General features: G+C 45.1%; 1 long non-coding RNA gene across 1 annotated transcript; it reads left to right on the top strand.

Moving 5' to 3' along the window:
- The first annotated feature begins 2,043 nt into the window (after positions 1–2,043).
- Positions 2,044–12,339, top strand: LOC101732384. Its single transcript, XR_208882.2, has 3 exons — positions 2,044–2,069; positions 9,045–9,122; positions 11,965–12,339. It is a non-coding gene; the product is annotated as an uncharacterized LOC101732384 (long non-coding RNA).
- The last annotated feature ends 356 nt before the right edge of the window (positions 12,340–12,695 follow it).

The following is a 12,695-nucleotide window of genomic DNA, read 5'->3' as shown; positions in this document are numbered from 1 at the left end:
AACCTGGTGAGTATATATTTCATTTTACCCAGTTTGTATATTATTTGGTAGGGATGTGGATATAATATGGGGGTAGATCGGAAGATGCCTGTAAGCAGCCATTTACATGTGTTACTGTGTGTAGCCCCATAATATAGCCATGCCACAGTCTGATTTCATTTATTGGCTTTTACATGTAGAACCAGAGTTATAGCTGATGGCACACAGGGTGTTTTTTTTGGGGAAAACCAGCCAAAACCTCCCTTTTGCCTCCCATTCAATAGGAAATGCCTAACAGCACCATTTCAGCTCAAAAAGATGCCCAGGGTTACCAATGAGATCTAAAAGCCAATTAGAGTGCAACTGCCTTCCCTTGTGGCTACAAGTAGCCCTATGGCTAGTATTTTGGGGAAATGTTGTATCTTGCTGTTTTTCAGTGTTTCCCCGTTATTACAGATATTCCAGAACCCATAGGATCCAAGATTCCTCCGCTGCCCGTGTCTGTGGGACAGAACACTGTGATATGGGAAAAAGTACCTTTGTCTGGGATGTTTTATATACAGTCTCCAAAAGGATTGCTCTTCGATTGCGTTGATGGAAAACTTAAAAATAACTGTCCTAAATGCATCTATGAAAATTCATCTGTAATTCTAAAGAACATACAGCCCGATGACTCTGGGTTATACTACATTAAGAACAGCTTCACCGGTGCCACTTGGATTAATATCTCTGTAACTGGTAAGTGATATAACGTATACCGGTATATATTCTTTTTCTCTTAGAGAAAAGGTAACATTTATGGGGTAGCAAGCCCCTGGGGGAAAGGGGCTAATGGAAAGTATAAGGGAAAAAGAAGTGTAGAAGTTTTACTATTTTCCCATTCTGCCACTGGGCACCGTTTGGCTACAATGTGGGGATAAAGGCACATCACCCAGGCAATGATAAATAAACAGAGATAAAATGCTACAAATGAACATAGACCAGGAAGCTATTAATGAGCAGAAAGAGAGATTTTTTTTTTCATTCCCCCAAGACTTTTCCTATCATTTGTTTCTTTTCCAGCTGTTACGGAGCTCACAACCCCTTCTGCACCTCAACAGACCTTCAGTGTTGGCAATGGAACTTCACTTGATCAGCCAATGGCAGCCAAAGGACGCTCACGTTATGGTAAGTCCATATAAAAATTGTATTTGAATATAAATGTCCTAAATGAGTACGCAGCCTTTGCACATCCTTTAGAGACCCCCCCCAGCAAGCATTCCCTCTGCCAGTCTACCAATCCCCCTGTGTATCAGAACTGCCACAGTCACCCATCCAGCTCACAACCTCTGCACTGACTGTGAGTGTATCAGTGAGAGCCCATCACATACAGGATACGTGTTTCTTTCTGGGGAGACACAAACTGACACCAAGAGAAATACCGTGAGCATTTGGTAAAGTGTATTTGCACTTTTCTGCCTAATCCAAAAGTACTGCCCACCTACGATTAGTAGTCACTTACCTGCTCATTTTGGCATCATGTGCCGAGCTGCTAGGCACTTATGGCTCCATATGGGCAGCTACACTTAATACATTATATAGAAAAGCCCACTTATGTCCCAAAAACTATAATGAGAAAATAATACATAAAAGGGAAAAGTGAAATAAAGAACACCACTGTGATTTTCTCCTATAGTGCCAGGGCCATATAACCGCATATAAACTTAAATTTCCCATGCTGCCACTGTGCCCACCTCTGCCCCTGACTGGGTGCTCATGGGTTGTTTAGCAACAACAGAACAAAATCTGCCACAAAAGCCTCATAACTAGACAGGTTGCACCCTAGAAGGCTCCCAAACTGGAACTACTTTTTGCAGATCCCCAGTGTAGCTACACAATCTCAGTTACCCTTTATCTCATATTTAGCCTACAGGCTGCTATTTGCTACTTATGTAATGAAATCTAAATTCACATTTTGCATTTACAAAACATGTATTCTTCCTGGTTGGTGCATTAATAAGAACTTCAGTTTCCTATTTTTTTTAATTTTTTTTTTAGGATTTGCTGTTATTGGTGCTGTTATTGTTATTGTTGCAGTTATTGTCTGTTGGGTAAGTACTAGAAACGGCCAATGTGATGTCACTTCTATCTCGTGGGCACATCCGCTTATATCAATTAAAGGAACAGTAACACCAAAAAATGAAAGTGTATAAAAGTAACTAAAATATAATGTGCTGCTGCCCTGCACTGGTAAAAGTTGTGCCTTTTCTCCTTTTTTCCAGCTTGAATGGCTGCCCCCGTGGCTACACAGCGGGGTATTTATATAAACTATAGTAGGGTTTCTGTAGCAAACACCCCAGCTGTACCAGTGCAGGAACGGCTGCCCCCGGGGCTACACAGCGGGGTATTTATATAAACTATAGTAGGGTTTCTGTAGCAAACACCCCAGCTGTACCAGTGCAGGAATGGCTGCCCCCGGGGCTACACAGCGGGGTATTTATATAAACTATAGTAGGGTTTCTGTAGCAAACACCCCAGCTGTACCGGTGCAGGAACGGCTGCCCCCGGGGCTACACAGTGGGGTATTTATATAAACTATAGTAGGGTTTCTGTAGCAAACACCCCAGCTGTACCAGTGCAGGAATGGCTGCCCCCGGGGCTACACAGCAGGGTATTATATAAACTATAGTAGGGTTTCTGTAGCAAACACCCCAGCTGTACCGGTGCAGGAATGGCTGCCCCCGGGGCTACACAGCAGGGTATTTATATAAACTATAGTAGGGTTTCTGTAGCAAACACCCCAGCTGTACCGGTGCAGGAATGGCTGCCCCCGGGGCTACACAGCGGGGTATTTATATAAACTATAGTAGGGTTTCTGTAGCAAACACCCCAGCTGTACCAGTGCAGGAATGGCTGCCCCCGGGGCTACACAGCGGGGGTATTTATATAAACTATAGTAGGGTTTCTGTAGCAAACACCCCAGCTGTACCAGTGCAGGAATGGCTGCCCCCGGGGCTACACAGCAGGGTATTATATAAACTATAGTAGGGTTTCTGTAGCAAACACCCCAGCTGTACCAGTGCAGGAATGGCTGCCCCCGGGGCTACACAGCGGGGTATTTATATAAACTATAGTAGGGTTTCTGTAGCAAACACCCCAGCTGTACCAGTGCAGGAATGGCTGCCCCCGGGGCTACACAGCAGGGTATTATATAAACTATAGTAGGGTTTCTGTAGCAAACACCCCAGCTGTACCAGTGCAGGAATGGCTGCCCCCGGGGCTACACAGCGGGGTATTTATATAAACTATAGTAGGGTTTCTGTAGCAAACACCCCAGCTGTACCAGTGCAGGAATGGCTGCCCCCGGGGCTACACAGCGGGGTATTTATATAAACTATAGTAGGGTTTCTGTAGCAAACACCCCAGCTGTACCAGTGCAGGAATGGCTGCCCCCGGGGCTACACAGCAGCTTATTATATAAATTATAGTAGTGTTACTGTAGCAAACACACCAGTTTTACCAGTGCAGGGCAACAGTGCATTATATTTTTATTACTTTAAAGCTCTTTCATTTTTTGGTGTTACTGTTCCTGTTAAAGTAAACTGTCATGAAAATGCCACCTCAAGACAGTTGTGACTTTAGGTGGGGTAATAAGGGGTCACACACTTAGTCTCTCACCCACCTTCCTCCCAGACTAGCATGACTGCACCCCAAAATATATACGCTTTAGAAGCGTAAGCTTATGTTGAATTTCCCGCTGCAAAAGATCAAATTAATGAAATATAACTAATATATTAAGCCAATGTACAGAAAAAAACAGCCGACCAAATTAGCTATAATAAGCACAACCTGGCCGCTGAAACCAATTTAATAAATAGAATGTTAGGTAAGTACCAAACAGTTAGTTCGACTCGGGTGTAGAGACCCCGAGTCAGTCGCTTAGGGTCTGGATGTGATCAGCCATTAACTCAGAGGCAAGGAAATCAACGAATGCTCACCAAAATTCCGTGGTGGTCCGGGTGCTTGCAGCCCCGAACCCGCAGCTGTAGGGAGATTTCTTCAAATTCACTCACTTTGTAGATACGTTAAATATTAACGATCTTAATTTAAATTTCACTTATGAGTTTCATAAACAAACCATTTCGTTCTTAGACCTATCTCTAACTATCAGGAACACTAGAATAGACACCTCTATTTTTAGAAAAACTTCTGGGAATTCCCTCTTGAGGGCGGACTCATGCCATCCGGGTCATTTGTTCAAAGGTATCCCTTTGGGACAATTCATCCGTCTCCGGAGAAATTGTAATACTGATAAAGCCTTTTTGGAACAATCCCTATTATTGCGGGAACAGATTTACTCACCAATACCAATAAGGTGAGAGTTAAAATTATGAATAGTAAAGACACAAAGAAGTCATTTAACAATAAGGACTTTATTAAGATGAAAGATGATAACTTTAATTGTAACCATCAAACAAATTCAAATGTTACCGAAATAGAGAAAACAACTCCAACTTTTGTCACTAGCTTCAGCAACCAATTTTACAGGATCAAGCATATTGTTAACACTCTCATTCCGGTATTATATAATGACCCAGATTTAGCTACATTGTTGCATGATGGATGTAGAATAGTAGCACGAAAGGCCCCAACTTTGGGGAATATCCTTTCCCCAACGTTGTGGAGTTCACAACCTAAGAAAGACAAAATGACATGGTTAAAAACAAATGGCACTTACATCTGTGGAGCGAGAAAATGTATTACTTGTGCTTATATTAAACAATCCACTAATTTTCAAAGTACTATTACTGGTAAAATCTTCAAGATGCCCTTCTATGCTAATTGTAACACAAAATTCGTGGTGTACCTCCTAACCTGTTCAAATTGTCATCTTCAATATGTCGGTTGTACAATTCGTCCTCTCAAGAACAGGATGTGAGAACACATTAGACATATAGGGCCTGATTCACTAAAGGGCGATAAAACGTGCGCTATTTTTATTGTGCGCTAAAATTTTTACCGCCGCTTAATTTTGGCGATTTTTCACACGATTCACTATAAGCATACTCGCGCTTTTTTACGCGCGGTATTTCAATGCGATAAATAGCGTGCGCGGTATTTTCGCATGCGCTAATTGTCGCGACAAACCTATCGCATGAAATACGCAACAATCGGCAGCATAAAAATGGCGACATTTTGCCCTGGGAGAGCACAGAGTGCTAGAGAGGTGCTGTATAAAAGTTTATTTGCAAAAAACCCCCCCAAAAATTATAAAAATCTAAGTAAGAAAAAAAAAGAAGTGCTAGAGATAATAAAATGGGGGGGGGGGGGCATTTAAGAATATTTAGCCAAATACTTAGGGGTCTGTTTGCTAAAGTGGCTTAAATTAAGTTAGAGATTTTAGACACAGAATAAATGGCAAATATGTTATGGGCACTTTATTAAATGGGAACAAATATAATATTGCAATTATTCTGGCAACAAAACATTGGATTGGCAGTTATCCCACTCGCCAGAAAATACGCTACGTACTAATTAGCGCAAGTTTTACTATTCAGCAAAATGGGCTAAAGACAAAATTGTTGGCAGAATATTTGCAAACATTTAACCCATATAGCATATTGATGTGTTACTGATAAATGTAAGAGTGTAGGGGAAACTACATGAAAGTATAGAATACCATATCAAGGAAGGATAAATAATGACACATTACTCAGTTCAAAAGTAGAAAAATAAAAACTTTTACTTAAAATACTAAAATAAAAAAGGGGGGGAAAAAAACTTAGGGCTTGCTGCCCTTGAGTTCTCGCACGTCCCTCTGGAGTTGAGCCACCTCCCCCCGGAGCTGGGCCAGCTCAGCTTTCACGTTGGCCAGGTCCTCCTGCACTGATGGTCCCGCAGGAGAACCTGGCGCCCAGCGCTTGGCCTGGGGGGAGTCCGGGGCCTGGGGGGAGAACCCAAGGGCCTGGGGGGAAACTGAGGGGAAACTGGAGGAGGAAAGAAGGGGGGGGGGGTGTCTGGGGCCTCGGGGGACCCTGGGGCCTCGGGGGCATATTCGGCCTCGGAGGCCTCTTCTGGGTCTTCACCCAATGGTCCTGGGGCCAGTTCTTGGGCCTCTGGGGACAGTTCTTGGGCCTCTGGGGCTGCAGGTCGGGCCTCTGGGGCCGCAGGTCGGGCCTCTGGGGCCGGTGGATGGGCCTCTGGGGCCAGTGGATGGGCCACAGGAGGTTGGGCCGCTAGGGCCGGTAGAGCCTGGAGAGCCTGGGGTTGGGCCTGGGGAGGAGGCGCCAGCTGAAGTTCTGTGAAATAGTATTGCAAGATGTTATTTTGTGTAATATATTATATATATATATATATATATACATTCATACACCATCATAAATAACGGGGCCCCTCACAACAACATTTTTTGGGCCCCCCTCCTCCCATGCCCCCAATGGCCCCTCCCCCTGTGAACCCTCACATCAATACAAAGGACACACAGACATTGTTAGCCAGGGCCCCCTAAAACATTTATGGCCCTTCCCCCAAATGACTCATACTATGGGCCGCTCCCTGCTGCTTCCCCCCTGCTTTAAACTTATTTATGCATATGTATTTGAAAATAGATGTGTATATATATACATATATATACAATAGGAAGTGCTGGGAAGCTGCACACCATAAAGAACAATAACACCTGGGTGCCTGTGGCAAAACCAAATCTAGACAGGCATGGGGTGACAGCACACACAGGATTCTCACAAGGAGTCACAAAGATGTGAAATAATATTCAGAGGTTTATTGTGAGCAACGTTTCAGTTCCTCACTGGCATTTATGGTTGAACGTGATGGACGTATGTCTTTTTTCAACCCAACTTACTATGTTACTATGTTACTTTCATCATCCCTGACATTTCTTACATTTGTACCTTTAGTTCAAATTACTTGCTAAATCTTTTACTGAACGTATACTGTAACAGCATAATAAAGTCCAATAATTACCTTCTCTAATTTCAGCGACCAGTTCTGGGCTCCTGCGCTTCAGGTCGGACCACAGCCGCCGGAGCTGGTGGGGGCCCACATCAAGGGCAAACCTGGCGAGCAAACCTTCTCTTAGCTCGGCCAGGATTGCCCTCTTCCTCTCGTGGACCCCTAAGTCCCCCGGAGGTGGGTGGTCATATCCTGCACGCAGGAGCAAGCTGATAATATAGCGCCTCTCCCCTGGTAGCAAGTCAGAAACCCCAGGCATGGTCCTCTCAGTTTGGCTGAATGACACAAAATGGCCCCAAGTCGCACATGTCACGAGATTACAAAATCGCCACAAAATGTCCGCAATTCGCGAGATTACAAAATCGCGAAAAAAAAATATCGCCAAAATATAGATAGTAATGTATTTTGCGCGAAAAAAATATTCGCCGCTACAGTACAGTATATTTTGGCGACAACATATTCACCGCTATAGTACTGTATATTAGTAGCGAAATTCCATACATGCCAAGACTTTAGTAAAATTGAGTAAAAAGACACATACTTGAATAAATAACACTGTAAGTCCATATTTTTTGGGCAAAAAATCATTTACTGTACTTTTGTATAATTTTTCGCCTGCCTGTAGTAGGTGTTAATTTTCGCATAGCCGAATGCAATATTTAGCGCGCAAAAGTTATAGTGAATCATGCGATCGTATTCTTTTCAGCGCGGAGATTAACGCAAAACGGTAAAACTAGTGCGAGAAATAACCCATGCGAAAATGGCGATTTTTCGCACACGATAATACTATGGTGAATCGCGCGCAAATTATTTTGCGTTTTTTAACGCGAAAAAGCGTGCGATAATTTTTATCGCCCTTTAGTGAATCAGGCCCATAGTCTCTAAAAATGAAAGTAGTCCGATTGCAAGACATTTTATACAATGTTGCGGTTCTGATGTTTCGAAGTTGCAGATACAAGTAATAGACAGGGCCCTACCAGATGAAAGGGACTCAGATAGACTCTCTAAACTCTTGCGCTTAGAAATAAAATGGATTTTTGTTCTTAATACCCGACATCCAAATGGTTTAAATTCGGTATTTGACATTAGCTGCTATGTTTAAATCCAGTTTACTTTGATTAGCCATATATGTATTCACCATTACTTTAGCCATTGATAATATTATCAACACGAATTCATAGTATTAAGTTGGCATCTAATTATTTTTTTATTTATTTATTCCCTCTAATATTTTTACATTATGATTTATTGATATCCTTATGTTTATTAATTTGGCAAAATTAATGGAGTTACATCAATTTTAATTACATGGAATATTTGTATGTATGTTCATATAATCACATAGTTTTATAACTTTGATACACTGATATTTTTCCTTGATATGTGAGCATAAAGGGATCTAATGAATTGCACTTTCTATTGCTTATTCCGCATGTCAGTAACTTTTAATATAAGGGAGGAGGCGTGGTTTTTATCTCTCACGTTACTCCCACGTCATTATGCTTCTGTTATTTAAACCCTTTCACCTTTGTTAGAACTAGCCTATGATTAAGTGCCCCGAACGCACGAAACGCGTCAGGCCTTTGTTTTTAAACATGATGGAATAAAGTTTGAGTTTTTACAAGATCCCTCAGAGTCCGGAATGCTTGCTGTCCTTTTCAAAATTTGACTGCACCCCAAAGACCAACCAGCACCCACAAAAGACACACGAAAACTCACTGCCACCACTCACACACTTGACTGTCAGACAGTCAGTCATAGATTGGGAAACGGGGAAGTGTTCTGACGTTGCTCTGCTCGAGAAGGAGATGGGAAAAAACAACTGAGGCTTTTGGTCTCTTTCCTGATTCCATTGCCCCTTACAGTATTCCCTCGGCTCGCTGTCCAACGCCAGATGCGATGCCTTTCTTGTGAGATGCACTTCACCCTAACTGGTATTTCTATATACACCATAGAACTTTCTGTGATGAATATTTACAGTGCATGATTGCAGGGCAGTCATTTGGGGGGGTGGGATGGGGAGGTACAACCACTGCTGGGGCACTGAGTAACATTATCTAATTGTATTAGTGTTTGTTACAGATAAAGGCATAACATTTTTCTGTCTCTTTCAGAAGTGGCAGAATATCAGAGGGTGGTGTTCCCAACTGTCAGCCGGGGCCAATCCTGTGCGTTCCATGAGATATGGGAAGGTAAGCTATGTACTGGGATTTAATATAGGCCCTGGCAATAGGCCCAAGTACCCAGAGGCCCAAACAGAACCCCCCAGGCCAATAAATAGTGACTGTCTGTGGCACCTTACAGCCCCCCTGGTATTCCCAGTACCCAGAGGCACAAACAGCCCCCCCAGCCCAATAAATAGTGACTGTCTGTGGCACCTTACAGCCCCCCTGGCATTCCCAGTACCCATGAGGCACAAACAGCCCCCCCAGCCCAATAAATAGTGACTGTCTGTGGCACCTTACAGCCCCCTGGCATTCCCAGTACCCATGAGGCACAAACAGCCCCCCCAGCCCAATAAATAGTGACTGTCTGTGGCACCTTACAGCCCCCCTGGCATTCCCAGTACCCAGAGGCACAAACAGCCCCCCCCCAGCCCAATAAATAGTGACTGTCTGTGGCACCTTACAGCCCCCCTGGCATTCCCAGTACCCAGAGGCACAAACAGCCCCCCCCAGCCCAATAAATAGTGACTGTCTGTGGCACCTTACAGCCCCCCTGGCATTCCCAGTACCCAGAGGCACAAACAGCCCCCCCCCCAGCCCAATAAATAGTGACTGTCTGTGGCACCTTACAGCCCCCCTGGCATTCCCAGTACCCAGAGGCACAAACAGCCCCCCCCAGCCCAATAAATAGTGACTGTCTGTGGCACCTTACAGCCCCCCTGGCATTCCCAGTACCCAGAGGCACAAACAGCCCCCCCAGCCCAATAAATAGTGACTGTCTGTGGCACCTTACAGCCCCCCTGGCATTCCCAGTACCCAGAGGCACAAACAGCCCCCCCCCAGCCCAATAAATAGTGACTGTCTGTGGCACCTTACAGCCCCCCTGGCATTCCCAGTACGCAGAGGCACAAACAGCCCCCCCAGCCCAATAAATAAAGACTGTCTGTGGCACCTTACAGCCCCCCTGGCATTCCCAGTACCCAGAGGCACAAACAGCCCCCCCCCAGCCCAATAAATAGTGACTGTCTGTGGCACCTTACAGCCCCCCTGGCATTCCCAGTACGCAGAGGCACAAACAGCCCCCCCAGCCCAATAAATAAAGACTGTCTGTGGCACCTTACAGCCCCCCTGGCATTCCCAGTACCCAGAGGCACAAACAGCCCCCCCCAGCCCAATAAATAGTGACTGTCTGTGGCACCTTACAGCCCCCCTGGCATTCCCAGTACCCAGAGGCACAAACAGCCCCCCCCAGCCCAATAAATAGTGACTGTCTGTGGCACCTTACAGCCCCCCTGGCATTCCCAGTACGCAGAGGCACAAACAGCCCCCCCAGCCCAATAAATAAAGACTGTCTGTGGCACCTTACAGCCCCCCTGGCATTCCCAGTACCCAGAGGCACAAACAGCCCCCCCAGCCCAATAAATAGTGACTGTCTGTGGCACCTTACAGCCCCCCTGGCATTCCCAGTACCCAGAGGCACAAACAGCCCTCCAGCCCAATAAATAGTGACTGTCTATGGCACCTTACAGCCCCCCTGGCATTTGCCAGAACCCACAGATTGCCAGTCATGGGGCACGCACCCAGAGCAGGGAGGCTTTACATCACCTGATAAAAATAATGTGCAGTGTTTGGGAGTGAAGCTTCTCCCCATTGCAGTTACAGGGATTTGTGACCAATGAATAATTCTCTCTGTACATGTAATTGAATTTGTTATGTTGCTGACAGTAAGTTCCTGCTATAACAGTAATGGGCAGTATTACACAGTATGGGCCGGTTCTGCCTATGGAGTGGATGCTGAATGGGCGCTGGCAGTGACTTGGTTCTTACAGGGATCAGTGCTTTGATCAGAACTCCGGCGCTTCCATGCTGAATATTTATATGTAGTGCCATTAGGCTGAGGGCACATTGGGCATATGGTCGGCTTCTCTTCCCCTGATCCTCCTGTTTTGTGCGCAGGGCGAGAGCAGCGGATCCGCTCCTGTGTGTAGCCCCACTGATAGACACAGTGTCGGCCTCAATGCTGCTACAGGAGTGGATCAGCCCGAAAACACAGGTGGAGAGAAGCGGCTCATAGGCCTTGTGTGTCCCTCAGCCTTAATCTTTGTTTTTATGTTCTGTTTATGAAATGGAAATACAAAGCTGGCTACATCCTCCCTATAACCTCCTGTTTCGTTATTAGAACACTAAAACTATGGCAGCATAGGGATTCCCCTGTACTAAGCACAATTCAGCAGGAACAGCCCCCTAAGTTTGCTCATAGCCTGTACAGAAAGATCCATAGGGATTCCCCTGTACTAAGCACAATTCAGCAGGAACAGCCCCCTAAGTTTGCTCATAGCCTGTACAGAGAGATACCATAAAGCTATGGCACATAGGGATTCCCCTGTACTAAGCACAATTCAGCAGGAACAGCCCCCTAAGTTTGCTCATAGCCTGTACAGAGAGATACCATAAAACTATGGCACATAGGGATTCCCCTGTACTAAGCACAATTCAGCAGGAACAGCCCCCTAAGTTTGCTCATAGCCTGTACAGAGAGATACCATAAAACTATGGCACATAGGGATTCCCCTGTACTAAGCACAATTCAGCAGGAACAGCCCCCTAAGTTTGCTCATAGCCTGTACAGAGAGATACCATAAAACTATGGCACATAGGGATTCCCCTGTACTAAGCACAATTCAGCAGGAACAGCCCCCTAAGTTTGCTCATAGCCTGTACAGAGAGATACCATAAAACTATGGCACATAGGGATTCCCCTGTACTAAGCACATACTGACTGAAGGTGATACATAGTTATTCAGTTATTCAAGGTAAACAGCCACCATGTTCCTTACAGTACTAATGCTGTTTGTATTTAACCCTTTAGTGCAATGGAAGGGAGAATGGGGAAGGAGGAATAAGCCTTTTGAACCAGAACAACCTCACAATTTCTAACCACAAGGACGAGGGCACAGATCTTCATTCAGGGAATCAAGGTGACATTGTCATAACCGTGCAGAATGGTGAAACCAGGAATCCTAATGGAACCGGCACCGACCCTGCCTGATTCCTGGGCCGGAGCAGAATGTGGCTACACGGTCACTGTTACATACATAGGGCTGCCCATACAAGCAGTTTGCCCAACAGTATGGGCATCTCGGGGCTCATTATATGACAGATCAGGTTTCTTGGACCTCAGTCAGTCTGTCTGAACTGCAGATATCATCTTCTGATGTGCCTTGTTGGTGGGAGTATTATTATTATTATTATTATTATTATTATGTTGGCCTACTGTGCTTTCACTTCGGCTGATTCTTCCGCTTTTTCTTCTTCTTCTTCTTAGCGCCCCCCATTTTCTAAACGCTACTCCTCCTATAGCTTTAGGGGTACAACACCCAAACTCCCCACACTTCTTCGCCCTATAGCGGAGCAGGCTGCTTGTGCTTTTCTACGCGATCCCGCCCCCCGTCTTTTTATGGCGCCGCTCCGAACCCCCCAATTTTCCCATTGACTTTGACAGGGAAGATTTTCAAACTGCTGCCAATCTTACAGCTTTAAAGCTGCACCCACCAAACTTGAATCACACAGTCATGGGGTCAGCTTGAATGAAAATATGAT

Source organism: Xenopus tropicalis, chromosome 8 (assembly GCF_000004195.4).
Source record: "Xenopus tropicalis strain Nigerian chromosome 8, UCB_Xtro_10.0, whole genome shotgun sequence".
Taxonomy (NCBI): Eukaryota; Metazoa; Chordata; class Amphibia; order Anura; family Pipidae; genus Xenopus; species Xenopus tropicalis.
The sequence above is the reverse complement of the archived record's forward strand: the minus strand, read 5'-3'. Positions and strand labels throughout refer to the sequence as shown.